At 42.9% G+C, this 17,372-nt stretch overlaps 1 protein-coding gene and 1 non-coding gene across 3 annotated transcripts in view; both read right to left on the reverse strand.

Moving 5' to 3' along the window:
* The window catches only part of GLDC (glycine decarboxylase), a 114,172-nt gene that overhangs the window by 33,994 nt on the left and 62,806 nt on the right, over positions 1–17,372 (reverse strand). The gene's annotated exons all lie outside the window — the stretch shown is intronic.
* On the reverse strand, positions 73–174 carry LOC119624660 (small nucleolar RNA U13). The gene has a single exon (XR_005240812.1). It is a non-coding gene; the product is annotated as a small nucleolar RNA U13 (small nucleolar RNA).

A 17,372-nucleotide genomic window follows, 5' to 3' on the forward strand; every position in this document is an offset into this window, starting at 1 on the left:
ACTACAAACACAATGGTCACACCTAAAACAATGAACTTCAATTTTTTCCTTTTTTTTCCCTTTTCTTTCCCCCTTTAAATGGGTAATGTGTCAACATCTTAACAAGGTTCGAGGAAGGCACACTTCATACATGAGCATGAAAACCAATCATCACTCTTTATAATTTCTTAGTATCACCAAATATTGAGTCAAGTGCCTGATTAGCCACAAAAGAATGAGGCACTTTTAATGTGACACCATTCCTGGCAGTCTCAGGGTCGGATCTCCCAGGCCCCGGATGCAGATGGTTGTTAGGGGCTGGTCATCCTCATCTCAACGGTCCTGGAAGGCGCCACTTTCAGGGCATATGCAATGACTAACATTCCGGTAAGCAATGCTGACTCAATCGTAGACTGTTATTTAATGTTCCCAGTACCCCGTGCAGAAAGGGAAGGGAAATGAGTAATAGATGTATCAGTCCCATTCAAAATGTGTATGTCTGCAGAAGCTGAAGGAAAAAATTAAATACTAAAAAAAGAAACAAAAATTTAAACTTTAAACAAATGAAAATTTAAAAATAAAATAACTTTTTAAAATGTTTACCCACAGGAAATAGGTGAGAATTTTTTAAAATGTGTATGTTCTCCATGCCATCACCCCCATTTTGCACACAAAGAAACTGAGGTCAGAGTGCTACATGCCAAATGGTCAACAGTGACAGATGAAGACTTGGGTGTGGAGTCAGCCTGCCTCCCAGAGCTACGGGCTCCCTTTGCTAGCAGTGCTGCTCTTCTGAGCACACTGTGCTCGCCAAGGACAGAGAGTTGTGGGAGCAAATGCTGATTTTCTTTCACAGCAGAATTCTTGTCTGATTGATAGAACTGGAGGGTTTAGCTAAAAGCAAAAAAGAAAGAAAGAAAGAAAAGAAGAAAGAGAAAGAAAGAAAGAAAGAAAGAAAGAAAGAAAGAAAGAAAGAAAGAAAGAAAGAAAGAAAGAAAGAAAGAAAGAAAGAAAGAAAGAAAAGAAAGAAAGCCCATCTTACAAGACTTGAGTCACCCTGTTCCTCGTCACCCGCACTGAGTCAGCTGTAGCTCTCTCTGCTCTCTTCCAAGAAGAAAGGCAAAGACTGCTTTTCTGTTTTCCTGGCTTCTGAAAAACAAGTCCTAGCCTATTTGAGGTTTCTTTATTTTGAGAACAAGAAAATGAATATTCCGTGCTTCAGGAAACCACTCACATCACTGGTAACTTCATCTCCCTGTGCCTATGTGCCTGAGAGATGTGTAAAATGGGGGATAGTAATGGTACCCATCACACAGGGTAGAGGTGATGAGTAGTGAGATCATTGATGTCAAATGCTTCTCAGCCAAATCCTGCCCATTCTTCAACTGGCTACAACTCTCTGCCAAGCCTTCCCCAAAGCCACCAATCCAGCTCTTTGTCACTTCCTCAGAGAGGCCTTCCCTGAAGGCAAGAATCTTGTCAACCTTGTTCACAACTGTATTCTCTATTCCAAGAACACTGACATAAAGAATATTTGATAGATTTATTAAAGAAATAATCCTCTACCTCGTCCAAATTCTCATAGCATTTTACTCTACAATCTTATCTGACATTACCATCATATACATGTAGTGGACATAGAAAATTATTACCAATTTCACATTTACTTTGTGTGCCTGTCTTATTTCAATTAGAGCATAAGGTCTGAAAGTAGGGTCTAATTCTCAGAGTTCTGTATATTCTCCAACAGGGAATATATAGAACGGTACTCTGCATGTAGTAGTTCAGCAATAAGTATTTAGTAAATATTTTAAAAATTGAATTCCTCCAGCACAGGCAATCAATATGAATGTCATCCTTTCCCCTACGGTAAGGAACCTCAAGAAAAACATTTTATATTTATCCTTATGTTTTTCTTATGAATTCTATTCATCTGACTTTCTTGAAAGGCCAATCAAGGTGTAGACTAGGAATGAAGGAAGAGGCAGATTACTGGCTGAGCCAGTAGTGTAGGAGAAAGGCAACTTGCTAAAGACTTGATCAGAAATGCTGGATTTTTCTCTCTCTCTGGCCTTAAACATCTATAAAATCAGCTATGTTTCAACTCAAAAAGTGCAGGTGATATATTCAAATGTGACACAAGGATTACTACTGGGGTATTATTAAAACAAATTGTTAGTGCCACCTGTTGGTAGAAAAGTATTATGAAAAAATAATTGCTTTTCTACATAACCCAGACTAAGCAACCATCAGCAAACTATTACATACGGAGGAGAGGCTAGGTCAGTGCTTTTCTGACATCTGTTTAAAATGAAGTAGTGAATGGTCTAGAGCTGCAGGGCTGGCCAGTGGACGGGGAGCCTCAGAAACACCAAGTTTATGTGAGCACAGCTTGAACTGTCTTAGAAAAACAAGGCCCTCCGGGCTGGCGCATGGTGGCTCAAACCTGTAATCCCAACACTTTGGGAGGCCAAGGCGGGTGGATCACCTGAGGTCAGGAGCTTGAGACCAGCCTGGCCAACATGGTAAAACCCCGTTTCTACTAAAAATACAAAAAATTAGCTGGGCGTGGTGGTGCATGCCTGTAATCCCAGCTACTTGGGAGGCTGAGGTGGGAGAATCGCTTGAACCTGGGAGGCAGAGGTTGCAGCGAGCCGGCATCACGCCACTGCACTCCAGCCTGGGCCACAGGGTGAGACTTCACCTCAAGAAAAAAAAGAAGAAAAGAAAAACAACAAGACTCTCCAGTGCATGGCATTCACTCAGGTTGATGAAGGAGCTGCTGTTTAATGCAGAACAGGAAACTTGAGCAGACAACTTCTTCCAAAACTCAGATTCATTCTACAAAGAATCCACAAGAAATTCAATAGACTAGAAAAAGTAGAACAACTGAATAACAGGTATTAAGAATTCACAAGGTGAAAACAGTTGGAGTTGATGGAATTCAACACTATTGTGATGACTATAACCTAGGCCCTTTCAGTATCAGTGTATCATCATAGGTGTGCAAGTTCAGGAGAAACACTCAATGTAAACTTAGAAAAAAAAAAGAATTTGTAGATGACACGGCAGAGATAGGGTGAGGGTGATAGTTCAGAAGAGCTAAAAGTTATTTTGCAAGGTTAGAACAGGAGTTCAAAGAAAAAACAAATTTTAAGGATTTTAAAAATTAATTTCTCTTTCCTTTTACTAAGAACCCTAGCCAAACATATTGAGAATTAGAAATGGATGTTGTGGCTGGGTGCAGTGGCTCATGCCTGTAATCCCAGCACTTTGGGAGGCCGAGGTGGGCAGATCACAAGGTTAGGAGTTTGAGACCAGACTGGACAATATGGTGAAACCCCATCTCTACTAAAAGTAAAAAAATTAGCTGGGTGTGGTGGCGGGCACCTGTAATCCCAGCAACTCGGGAAGCTGAGGTGGGAGAATCGCTTGAACCCGGAAGGCAGAGGTTGCAGTGAGCCGAGATCGTACCACCGCACTCTAGCCTGGACAGAGTAAGCCTCCATCTCAAAAACAAACAAACAAACAAAAAAGAAATGGACATTGCAGACCAGGCGCAGTGGCTCATGCCTGCACGCCTGTAATCACAGCACTTTGGGAGGCCGAGCCGAGCGGATTACCTGAGGTCAGAAGATCGACACCAGCCTGGCCAACATGGCAAAACCCTGTCTCTACTAAAAATACAAAAATTAGCCAGGTGTGGTGGTGCGCATCTGTAATCCCAGCTACTTGGGAGGCTGAGGCAGGAGAATAGCTTAAACCAAGGAGGTTGAGGCTGCAGTGATCCAATATTGCGCCACTGCACTCCAGCCTGGGCAACAGAGTGAGACTTAGTCTTATGGGGGGAAAAAAAAAGAACATTGTGGCTAACTTTATAGACACCATAAGCCATTTCTCAGATAGTGACTGCTTTGGAATATTTGGAGATGGGTCACTATAGCTGCATGCTTTTTATATATGCAAAAAACATGAAACCCATTTTGCAAGACTGCAGAATGCACCAAAGTAATAATTTATGGTGAACACCAGCAGTCACCAAAACTCCCACTGAATCACATTGTAATTATATGGAGAAAACAGTATTTGTGTTCTCAAATAGAATGTTGTGTTTTTATACAAGTCAAAAGATGTCAAAAATGTGCCATAAAGACCATGATTGGATTCTAAAGTTTTAAAAATTATAGTACCAAGAAATTAAGATTTATATATTTTTGAATTACCAAATATCTAGATTGACCATATCTATTTTTGTTTTGATTTTCCCTGTATATTCTGAAAATCATTTTATAGTTTTTAACACACCATTATAGTTTGTGCATGGATGGCCACCTTTAGTGTGTGATTTCAGCGAAGGTCCCATTGAAGTTATTTATAAGCAGTGGACCTATTTTACTTCTTATATTTGAACTTCTTAAGAAGTTTCTTGACTAGGCGTGGTGGCTCACGCCTGTAATCCCAACAATTTGGGAGGCCGAGGTGGGCGGATCACCTGAGGTCAGGAGTTCAAGGCCAATCTGGCCCAAATGGCAAAACCTCTTCTCTACTAAAAACACAAAAATTAGCTGGGCATGGTGGCGGGTGCCTGTAATCCCAGCTACTCAGGAGGGTGAGCCAAGATAATCGCTTGAACCCAGCAGGTGGAAGTTCCAGTGAGCTGAGATCGCACCATTGCACTCTAGCCTGGGCAACAAGAGCAAAACTCTGTCTCAGAAAAAAAAAGAAGTTTCTCAGGGTATGTTTTTTAAAAAAATATTTTATTACTGGTATATTTTTTCAAAAACACTTTATTACATTTAAAAAGATATTTTTTCATGAAAAATATTTATTTTATGAGTGATAAATTATAAGTTTAAATATGAGGTGAATTTGTTCCCTTCAACTACCTATAATATCTATAGCATCTAGCACACAGCCCTTTGTACAAAATGTAACATTTAGAAGCTAAAATATACATCATCCTCCCCCAAAAGAATGATTTTCTTGTAGACATAAGCAAGATTATTCTAAAATGCATATGTAAAGGCAAAGTAACTGGAATAGCTACTTAAAAAAAAAAAAAGAAAGAAACTGGCACAAATCAGTTTATCTGATGTCAAGGCTTACTAACAGTAGCCCCCTCTTATCTGCAGGAAATATCTTCCAGGACACCCAGTGGGTGCCTGAAACCATGGATGGCAACCAACCCCACGTATACTATGAATTTTCCTACACGTACATACGTATGATAAAATCTAACTTATACATTAGGCACAGTTAGAGATTAACAACAATAGAGAATAAATAGAACAATTATAACACTATACCATTATCACTACTCTTGTGCTTTGGGTCCACCACTAAATAAAATAAGGGTTACTTGAAAACAAGCACTGTGACAGCATAGCAGTTGATCTGATAACCAAGGCAGCTACTAAGTGACTGACGGGTAGGTAGCATACACACAGTGGATATGCTGGACAAAGGGCTGATTCACATCCCATGTGGGATGGAAAAAGATGCTGCAAGGTTTCATCACACTACTCAGAATGGTGCACAATTTAAAACTTAGGATGAATTGCTTATTTCTGGAATTTTCCATTTAATATTTTTGAGCCAGTTGACCATGGGTAACTGAAAGTGCAAATAAGTGGGGACTATCATATATAGCTACAATAATCAAGCCTAGGTACACATAGATCACACACACATCAATGGAACAGAATATAGAATCCAGAAATAGAGCCACACAAATATACCCAACTATTTTTGACAAAATTGCAAAAGCAATTCAATGGAGGAAAGATCGCCTTTTCAATAAATGAAACTGAAACACTTGGACATCCATAGGCACAATCTAAGTCTCACAGCTTATATAAAAATCACCTGTAAATGGATCATGGACTTAAATGTAAAACATAAAACTATGAAACTTCTGGGAAAAACAAAAAACAATAAAAATTACTGGGATCTAGGGTAGATTTGAAACCAAAAGCACAATTCATAAAAGAAAAAAATTGATTGATAAATTAAACTCCATCATAATTAAAAATTTTTGCTCCCATTAGGGATACAAGGACAAGCTACAGAATGGGAGAAAGTATCTGCAAACTACCATAGCCAACAAACAGTAAGGACGAATGCAATTCAAAAAAAGATGCTGGGAAGATGACATGTGGACATGTTGTCAATGTGCTTAGAAGTACAAAGGAGGGTTACAATAGGATGTTGAAAATCCACTGGGTTTTCATTGGTGCTGAGTTTAGAGGTGTGTGTGGGAATGCAGAGCCTTTCAGTGGCTTTATTATCTGGGGGAATTCCTTCTTTGTGTGAGCCTATGGGAGAGACAGGGTCCTACACTCCCCTAAGAAAGCAAAAAGGATTAGACGTTCCCAGTCACTAAACACTAATAAGACATGGAGGTGTGAAACAGCCTGCAAAATACTCCACCCGGGACATTATGAATCTGGATGGGCAGACCAAAGGAATGGGACAGTTAAAGATTTTCCACAGTGAGGATGGTGACTCTTCCCATGGTGAGACTCCATTTTGTTCTCTGCTGCCAGCCTCTCTTGGGTCTTGCTCACTGCTGAAGTCCTATTCTCCAGCTTTTCCAACTCTGTTAACTGCCCAATAACTTCCCTGTAAATTATTCTTCTGCTGAAGTTATCACAAGCCATTTTCTGTTGTTTGCAAACAGGAGCCCTTAGGTGGCATTTATTGTTAAATGTTTCCTACAACAAGATCATGTTAAAGTCACTCATTCCCAGGCAGATCTCACAAACAGATAGTTCCTGCAGCCACCCTGGAGTTTCTCTTGCCTCTAATATCAAAGTTGTTTTTTATTTGCTGCCCCTTTTCAAAGTTGTTTGGCTCCAAGCAAATTATTCCTCTGGATCTCATCTGTCACAAGCACATAATGCTACCTATTTCACAGGCGAACTTAAAATTTTTATGATAGAATACATTTATGGGGGCTGGGCATGGTGGCTCACGCCTGTAATCCCAGCTACTCGGGAGGCTGAGACACAAGAATCGCTGTAATCCCAGCACTTTGGGAGGCTGAGGCAGGTGGAGGCAGGTGGATTACCTGAGGTCAGGAGTTCAAGATCAGCCTGGCCAACATGGAGAAACTCCATCTCTAATAAAAATACAAAAATTAGCCAGGTGTGGTGGTGCACACCTGTAATCCCAGCTACTCAGAAGCTGAGACTCAAGAATTGCTTGAGTCCAGCAGGCGGACATTGCAGTGAGCTGAGATCATGCCACTGTACTCCAGCCTGGGTAACACAGCAAGACTCTATCTTAAAAATAAATAAATAAAAGAATACATTTACGTGACTAAAAAAAAAATCCATCATCAGTGCAGAAGGGTTATAAAGCAAAAAAGCAACCCCCATCCATCCTGCCCAGTGTCACCCCCCAGAAGGAAATACCTCACAATTTCTTGTGATACGTAAGGGTTTTGGTATTGGACATCTTTGATGTCAAATTCCCCTCATCCAAACTCTCCTTTACTTTGAGAAACAAAAGTGATGCAAGTGAAACATCAGCTAAGAAAACTGATACGGGGCCGGGCGCGGTGGCTCAAGCCTGTAATCCCAGCACTTTGGGAGGCCGAGGCGGGTGGATCACGAGGTCAGGAGATCGAGACCATCCTGGCTAACATGGTGAAACCCCGTCTCTACTAAAAATACAAAAAAAACTAGCCGGGCGTGGTGGCGGGCGCCTGTAGTCCCAGCTACTCGGAGGCTGAGGCGGGAGAATGGCGTGAACCCGGGAGGCGGAGCTTGCAGTGAGCCGAGATCGCGCCACTGCACTCCAGCCTGGGCGACACAGACTCCGTCTAAAAAAAAAAAAAAAAAAAAAAGAAAACTGATACGGTAAAAATGACGGCAGTAAAATGATCCTAACAACCACTGTTGAAATGACCCACTTCAGTTCACGGCAACTTCAGAGGACCACTCTCAAGAAAATAAGGTAAAAATGGGTGCAGATTCCTATCTTCCAGGTGGAAAAAAACAGGTGACTAACAATTTAACAGTACAAATACCTTGGAAACAGTACGATTTTAACCAGTGAAACTCCATGTATTGTATGTCTCAAGTACCCTAATGTTACCCAGGTCTCTATCTCTACAGGTTTAAAATCAAAACCCCGCAACACGTCATTCTGTAATGTTCTTACCAACCTGTATCAATTTGCCATAAGTTTAGTTCCCTCATTAACCTTTGCTATCTAGTCAAAAAACATAGATAAATCAGCTGGTATCAGAAGAGCACCTCAGAGCAGTGGTTCTCACGCTCAGTCTAGTCCCCAGACAATAGAGAGCATCAGCATCACCTGGGAACTTGTTAGAAATGCAAATTCGGGTCAGCACTTTGGGAGGCAGATCACCTGAGGTCAGGAGTTCAAGATCAGCCTGGCCAACATAGTGAAACCCCATCTTTACTAAAATTCAAAAATTAGCTGGGCGTGGTGGCGGCTGCCTGTAATTCCAGTACTTGGGAGGCTGAGGCAAGAGGATGGCTTGAACCCGGGAGGTGGAGGTTGCAGTGAGCCGAGATTTTGCCACTACACTCCAGCCTGGGTGACACAGCAAGACTCTGTCTCAAGAAAAAAGAAAAGAAAACAAATGCAAATTCGTAGGCTCCACTCCAGGAATACTGAATCAGAAATTCTGAGGCCGAGAGCGGTGGCTCACGCCTGTAATCCCAGCACTTTGCAAGGCCGAGGTGGGTAGATCACCTGAGGCCAGGAGTTCGAGACCAGCCTGGCCAACATGGTGAAACTCTGTATGGCCGGGCGTGGTGGCTCACGCCTGTAATCCCAGCACTTTGGGAGACTGAGGCAGGTGGATCGAGACCATCCTGGCTAACACAGTGAAACCCCATCTGTACTGAAAATACAAAAAATTAGCCGGGCGTGGTGGCAGGCGCCTGTAGTCCCAGCTACTCAGGACGCTGAGGCAGGAGAATGGCATGAACCCGGGAGGCGGAGCTTGCAGTGAGCTGAGATCGCACCACTGCAGTCCAGACTGGGCGACAGAGTGAGGCTTTGTCAAAAAAAAGAAAAAGAAAAAGAAATTCTGGGGTGCAGTCCAATGTTAGAACCACTGCCCTAAAGTCTAACAAACTTCAAAAATCAAAATATACTCTTGAGAGTTAAGGAAACTGGGGGAAAGGAGCTCCTTCTGACTGCTTTACATTTCCCCAAAGATGGCTCTCCTCATCCCTCACCCTGCTTTCTCTCCTTCCTGGCATTCTGAGTATTTCTTTGGGAAATCAGGGAAGACTCACAGCTCTCTCGTATTTGGCCCCAGAGCACTCTGTTTCTGAAGTTGCACTAGGCTTGGTGGAAAACTTATCAGAAATGATCAAAGACATCAACCATGAGCTCAGGAAGGGAGGGGAGGGAGACGGCAAATAGCAGGCTTTTGACCCTCCCTGCTCTAAATTATTTGTGATATGCACATGACAGCCACCTCCATCTTGCTAAAACTCTCTTTGGTGTTCCTCCAGGTCACCTTGCTCTCCAACCCAGTGATGCACATTAGAATTAGACAGTTTTTTTTGCTTGAAAACTCTCCCACTTCTTAGCCAGGTGTGGTGGCGGGCACCTGTAGTGCCAGTTAACTACTTGGGAGGCTAAGGCAGGAAAATCGCTTGAATCCAGGAGTCAGAGGTTGCAGTGAGATGAGATCGTGCCACTGCACTCCAGTCTGGGTGACAGAGTGAGACTCCGTCTGAAAAAAAGCAAAAAGAAAAATCCCAAAACTCTCCCACACGAGCTCCACCCCCAGCGAAGATTCTGAGGTAATTGGTTTGTGCAGTAGGTAGAGCATCTGGGTTCTTCAAAGTCTCCCCAGGTAACTCTAACATGCAGCCAGGTCCAAGAACCTCTGTAAACCCAGTGGTTTTCACAGGCTGGTGGCCAAACCAGCAGCCTCAGCATCACCTGGGAATTTGTTAAAAATGCAAATTCTGGGGCCCTACTCCAGACTTCCTGAATCAGAAACTCTGCAGGGTGAGGCTTAGTAATTGCAGAAGCCCTCCAGGTGATTCTCATGCACAATTAATTCTGACAGCCATTGAGAGCCCTGTTCACACCTCAATTTAAGAATCCTCCCATGAAGGAGATTCTGAGAAAAGCAATGGCCAGCTCCGTCTACATTCACAATCACAGTTTGCAGTTTTTAAGGACAAAAACAACTACCTCAATTTTTTAAGCCAAGTGAGCTAATAATAATTCCAACTTGTCTTTCACTTTACATATCCATGGGAGGTGTTAATTACTCTTTCTGTCTGCCTTAAACATCACATCATAATTCTAAACCAGCAATTCCTAGAATGTACTTGTGAGATGCTGAATGATTTAAAGAGTGGCAAAGTGTTATGGAGAAAAAGCTGAAGCAAGCCCTGCTGGGCTCAGTGGGAAATGAAAAGGTAATTAAATATTATTTGGCTGTTTTCTACACCAAGCTGGAAATCCTCCCTGGGGTTTATGGGTTGAACAAATAAACAGGAGAAAATAGGGATAAGCTTCTTGACATTTTTTCTTTCAGGCCCTTCAAACACCCTTGGGATCAAAATGTCCTAAGGAAACTAGGAAGACCTGTGAAGACTTGGCTATATCAAGCAAAGTTTTCTTGACAAAATTTATGGTTATTGTCTTAATCCATCCAGGTGCTATACCAAAACGCCAAAAACTGGGTGGCTTATAAACAACAGAAAGCTATTTCCCATTGTTCTAGAGGCTGAGATGTCCAAGATCCTAGAAGCCAGCAGACTTAGTGTCTAGTGAGGACACCCTTCCTGGTTCATAGACGGCTGTGGTCTTGCTGTGTCCTCACGTGGTAGAAGGGGTAAGGAGCTCTCTGGGGTCTTTCTATATAAGGGCAGTAATACCATTCAGGAGTATACAACCCTCATGACCTAATTACCCGCCAAAGCTCTCACCTCCTAATGCCATCACCTTGGAGTTAGAATTTTTCTTCTTCTTTCTTTTTTAGAGATGGGGTTTCGCTCTCGTCGCCCAGGCTGGGGTGCAGTGGTGTGATCTTGGCTCACTGAAACCTCTGCCTCCCGGATCCAAGCAATTGTCCTGCCTCAGCCTCCCGAGTAGTTGGGATTACAGGCACCTGCCACCGCACCTGGCTAATTTTTGTATTTGCAGCAGAGATGGGGTTTCACTACGTTGGCCAGGCTGGTCTCAAACTCCTGACCTCAGGTGATCTGCCTGCTTCAGTCTCCCAAAGTGCTGGGATTACAGGCTTAAGCCACCACGCCTGGCCTGGAGTTAGGATTTCAATAGGCGAATTTTGAAGGAATGCAAAGATTCAACCTATAGCACTTATAAAACCTTTTTATGATCCATATTGACTGTCTATTCCTGAATTAAATCTCATTCACTTTTCTGTTGCTGGGAGAGAAACCTACAACATGACTCGGTAGGAAGCCACATAACAGACTCTTCAAAAACCTCATGTTTTCTAGATCTTAACCTTTCCCTTGAGCTGATGAATTCTCTCTTAGAAAGAAAATTCACTGATGAGAAAGGTCCCTGCTGCAGTATATATGTGGGCAGGGAATGACTGCAGAAAGAACAAAAGCCTTCTGTGCGCATAACACGGAAACGCCCTGGATGAGAAGACAGCGCGGAAAGACGCAGCAGCAAGGATGAGGCTGAGCCAGCAGGACCACATGCAGAGAAATCCAGATGCAGGCCTGAGAGTTATATTTCATTCTGCTACTTGGTCATTTGAGAACCAGGGAGTTGTATTTGGAGTCCACTTGATGTTAAATGTTATCCTATTCTGCAGAGTTTGAGCTGGGAGCCTTGGGAGACTTCCTCACTGTATTTATTAGGATGGAGGGCTGGTAAGGTAGATGGAGGTGGTACGTTTTGCCTTCAGCCCCAGGGCAAGCTTCAAAGCTAACTTTATCACACATCCATCAGCTGATGGAGAAACCCTCTGAGCTCAGGAGAACCAGGTGCAAATGAGCCTATAACCAACTTACTGCGCATTTAGTTGTTTCACAATATGCATGTTCCCCACCATAAAAATATCTCTTTTTTGAATTGACTAAATAACATATGATCAAGGCTCTAAAAAATTTAAATAATCTAAAAACATAAGGACAAAAAGTAAAATCATCTGATATTCTACCACCTAGAGACAACTGTTTGAGTCCCATCTTTTCATATATCTTTCCACCTATGCCCCTGTGCACACACACACGCAGTTTTACACAGCTAAGATCTGTTGTTCTAAATTTTATTTCACTATATTTTATTTTCTTATAATCCCCCTCCTCTCCTGCTCCCCGTCTCTATGTTATTGACTTTTTTGCTTGAATCCTGATTCTTTCCTTCTTTCTGCTTGCTTTGAGCTTAATTTACTTCTTTCTCTGTTGTTGTAGGGTGGAAGATTAGGTTGGTTTAATATCTTTCTTCTTTCTTTTTTTAAAACAGGGTCACCCAGGCTGGAGTGCAGTGGCACCATCACAGTTCACTGCAGCCTCAACCTCCTGGGCTCAGGCAATCCTCTGGCCTCGGCCTCTTGGGTAGCTGGGACTGCAGAAACTCGCCACCGTGCCCGGCTACCTTTTAAATTTTTTGTAGAGACTAAGTCTCACTATCTGGTCCAGACTTCTTCTTTTTTTTTCAAGACAGGATCTTGCTCTGTCACAGGCTGGGGTGCAATGGTGTGATCATGGCTCACTGCAGCTAGACCTCTGGGTGTAAGTGATCCTCCCACTTCAGCCTCCCAAATAGCTGGGACCACAGAGGCATGCCACCATGCCTGGCTACTTTTTTAATTTGTAGAAACAGGGTCCCACTATGTTGCCGAGGCTGGTCTTGAACTCCTGGGCTCAAGTGATCCTCTCACCTCAGACTCCCAAAGTGTTGGGATTACAGGCATGAACCATGGCACCCAGCTCTTTCTTCTTTTTTAATGTAGTAATTTACAGCTATAAACTTTCCTGTTAGCACTGTTTTAGCTATAGCCCATGATGTTTGATATGTCGTATCTTCATTTTGATTCATTGGAAAGTACTTCCTCTCTTTTTTTCTTCTCTTAGAAACAGGGTCTCACTCTGTTGTCCAGGCCAGAGTACAGTGGTGTGATCATGACTCACTGCAGCCTCAACCTCCTGGACTCAAGTGATCCTCCCATCTCAGCCCCCAGAGCAGCTGGGACCACAGGTGCTTGCCACCACGCTAGGCTATTTTTTTGGAGAGATGAGGTCTTGCTATGTTGCCCAGGCTAGTCTTGAACTCCTGGGCTCAAGTGATCCTCCTGCCTCAGCCTCCCAAAGTGCTGCAATTAAAAGCATGAGCTACTGCACCTGGCTTCAAAGTACTTTCTAGTTTTCCTTGTGATTCCTCTTTGTTCCACTGGTTATTTATGCGGGTGTTATTTAATTTCCACATATTTGTGAATTTTGCTCATCTTTCTGTTATTTCTAGTTTCACTCCATGTGATCAGCCTCTGTTAATCTGTTTTCAACATGCCCTTATGTTCCTAAATGTTTGTTAAGAAATCATTTATTTCTCTATGTTTTTAAATTTGTTTTTAAAAATGTTGGGTAGCATATGCTCTTCTTTTATAATTCTTTTGATCTTATCTATATCTGAGTATGTTCTCTCTCATTTCTTATTTGTATATACATATTTTTTCCTTAGGCAAGAAAAAAGTTAACTGATTTCACTGGATTTTTCAAATAATCAGTTTTTGTATTTATTAATCCTTGTGACTATTTTATCTTCTAGGTCATTCATTCTAGCTTTTATCTTTAATCATTTCATTTTTTACCATCATTTTGGTTATATGATTTTTTTCTCACTTCTTCAGTTGAGTATTAATTAACTCTTCCATGTTCTCATCCCCAAATGCTGGGTCTTCTGAATCTGTCTTCTGAGTTCCTTAACATTTCCCTCATAGCTTTAATCTGTATTTTGGGTTTTTGTTTTGTAATATTTCCTCTAAGTAATTTTCCAAGTCACTAATTTTGTTTTCAAGAGTATCCCATCCTGATTATTTATTGGATACTTTTATTTTTTTTTTTTGTAGATGGGGTCTTCCTATGTCACCCAGGCTGGTCTCAAACTCCTGGCCTTATGTGATCCTCCTATCTCAGCCTCCCAAAGTGCTGGGATTGTGAGCCACTGTGCCCAGTCCTGATTGTTTAAAATTAAAACTCATGATTTTAGTTCCAGAATGTGCTTTTTACTTAATACTGAATGTCAGCCAGCTCTGAGATCAAAATTGTACTGCTATAACTAGTTGACCTTGTCTCATGCCAGTGCCTATAGTGCCGGCTGCCCGGGCAACCTGTTCTGAGCACTCTCCCTGTGATTCCTCTCTGTTGCTGGGTCCACTGAGGTGCGCAGCTATTTTCCCTTTGCTAGCTATGGCTCCATTCACCCTTAGGGCTGAGTTCAGGTTGTTGCAATATCTTAAGCAGCAGAACCAGTCTGCAAGCTGTCAGTCCTCTGTTGGGGGCTATGGCAGCATCACCGGGAAAACCTCCTCACCTACAAAGGCTAGAATCCACAGTCTCAGAACTACGGAAGACCTGGCCCCACTCTTCCTTCCCCCTGAAGTACTCTGAGGGCCAGAGAGACCTTCAACCCAGGAACATTCCTTCAGACAACTGCCTTTCCTCTCAGGGTTTGTGGATCTCCATAAGCCAAGTTCTCTTCAGGCCCCAAAGAACTCATGCCCTCACCTTAGGGGTCCCTGACTCCTGCAGGCTCTCTGCTTCTATAATCGCAGGACCAGCCCACACTGGGCCTATTCTGTTGATAACAAAATGTTGAGTTACCTTATAACAGGGTCCACAGCTGCAAGTCATGTAGCCTGGGCATGTGCAATAGAAAAAGCTTTGACTTCTAACAACACCCAGAACCAGGGATTCCGCCCCTTGGAACCAACAAGACTGGAACAGAACCAGACCCTGCATGCCAGAACTTCTTCAGAAGTGAGGGGTCTACAGACCTGGAAGAATACCTTACCGTAAGCTGTCAAATCTGAAGCACTCTAATTAGACCTTGCCAAGCCAGCATTCCCAAATCCCTTCCCCTGCCTTCTGATCCCTTAAAACTTGCCCCAGACCCCAAATTGGGGAGAGAAATTTCAGCTGACTCCTGTCTTCTTGCGGGCTGGTTTTGCAATAAATAAAGACCTTCTTTTCTCAAAAGCTGGTGCCATAGTTATTGGCTTCTGTGCACATCAGGCAGCAAGCCCATTTGCTCAATAACACTTCCTGATCCTACCTTCCTGTCAGTCCACTTCTCCATTCAGGACCCATTCAGGCTGCCATCTTCCCCTGAAAGGCACTGGCATCTCTTCTCCTTCCTTAATCTAGTTATATAATACTTATTATTCATTTGCCAAAAGCCATGCCTACTATAGGCAACCTGTAGCAGACAGGATCATTGTCCTGCTCAGAGGTCTTTGTTTCATCCTGAAGCTCACTTCCAGCTTCTGTGGACAGTTCCAATATGAAATGACCATATCTGAACTCAAGCATCTGTGTCTCTCCACCTGAGGACATTCTCTGCCAGGCATGTTCTTGGTTAAAAGACAGGCCATAACTACTAAGCCTCAAGTATTGAGGGGTTAAGGCCCCTGGGGAGAGGCCATCAACAAATGAAGAACAAGTATTGCTGACTCCAGCCTCTCAGTTCCTGGGCAACAAAGGAGCAGTTGATAAATATTCTGGCTTCCTCAGCTCTTCACTGGGACAAACCAAAGGCATGTTCCATCCAGTCTCCCACAATGTCCCCAATGGGACCTAGCTCTAGAACCCCACACAGTGATAGTGATAACCTGTTACTAATACAACCTTTTCCAGATTTCCTCACTTCCCTGTCTCACCTCTGTACTTCCCCAATGTGCTTTCTGGGATCAGCAACCAGATAAACTTCTTGTACTGAAGTCCCTGTTTCAGGGTCTGACTTTGGGAAACACCAAATAAGACACAACATACCAGAGGCATAGTGGCATCTCTGACAGACAGTTGCCAGCATTCAGGGCCAACTGGCATCTGGGTCAATAACATAGCATTTCCAGTGCAGGGCCCTTCTCTCCAGTCGGGGTCTATGTCTCCTGCATGGGTCAGGTCAATGCAGATAATACAGAATATAAATCTAAATTGCACCATGGTAGATCATGGATAGTAGGAATGAAAAAGTTAATGTAAATAAAAAGGACTAAGAGTGGGTAAATGTTAGATATCCGGGTTGACCAAAAGATAATATTTACCAGAGAAGGCCACAGACATTGTGCTGGATAAGGTGCAAATCCTTTATGTTTATTGTAGATTTAGAGTTGCCTTTGTGCATCAAAAAACAGTGAAAAGGAAACTCATGGAATGAGAGGTGATGTTTGTAAATCATATATCTGATAGGAATTAAGAATACATAGGCTGGACACGGTGCTCACGCCTGTAATCCCAGCACTTTGGGAGGCCGAGGCGGGAGGATCGCCTGAGATCAGGAGTTGGAGACCAACCTGGCCAACATAGTGAAACCCCATCTCTACTAAAAATACAAAAACTAGTCAGGTGTGGTGGCGCACCTGTAATCCCAGCTACTTGGGAGGCTGAGGCAGGAGAATCGTTTGAACCTCGGAGGCGGAGGTTGCAGTGAGCCAAGATCACTCCACTGCACTCCAGCCTGGGCGACAGAGCAAGACTTCGTCTCAAAAAAAAAAAAAAAAAAAAAAAAAGCCAGGCATGGTGTCTCACACCTGTAATCCCAGCACTTTGGGAGGATGAGGTAGGCGGACCACCTGAGATCAGGAGTTTGAGACCAGCATGGCCAACATGGCAAAACCCTGTCTCTACTAAAAATACAAAAATTAGCCGGGCATGGTGGTGGCACCTGTCATCCCAGCTACTCGGGAGGCTGAGGCACGAGAATTGCTTGAACCTGGGAGGTGGAGGTTCTAGTGAGCCGAGATGGTGTCACTGCGCTCCAGCCTGGGCAACAGAGTGGGACTCCATCGCAAAAAAGAAAAAGAAAAAGAAAAAAAGATATAAAGAACTGCTATAACTCAACAACAAATCTCCTAAGAAACCCAATTTTAAAAAGGGCAAAGGACTTAAATACACATTTCTCCACAGAAGATGTACAAATACATGGTAAGCATATGAAAAGATGCTCAACATCGCCGATCATTGGGGAAATGGCCATCAAAACCACAATGAGATACCACTTCACACCTCTCACAATTGCTATTACTTGAAGAAACAGAAAATAACAAATGTTGGTTGGGGATATGGAGAAATCAGAACCTTTGTGCACTGCTGGGGGGAATGGCTATTCCTCAAAAAATTAAACATAAAATTGCCCTATATCCAACAACTCCACTTCTGGATATATACCAAAACAAAAACAGAAAG

This window comes from Chlorocebus sabaeus, chromosome 12 (genome assembly GCF_047675955.1).
Source record: "Chlorocebus sabaeus isolate Y175 chromosome 12, mChlSab1.0.hap1, whole genome shotgun sequence".
Classification (NCBI taxonomy): domain Eukaryota; kingdom Metazoa; phylum Chordata; class Mammalia; order Primates; family Cercopithecidae; genus Chlorocebus; species Chlorocebus sabaeus.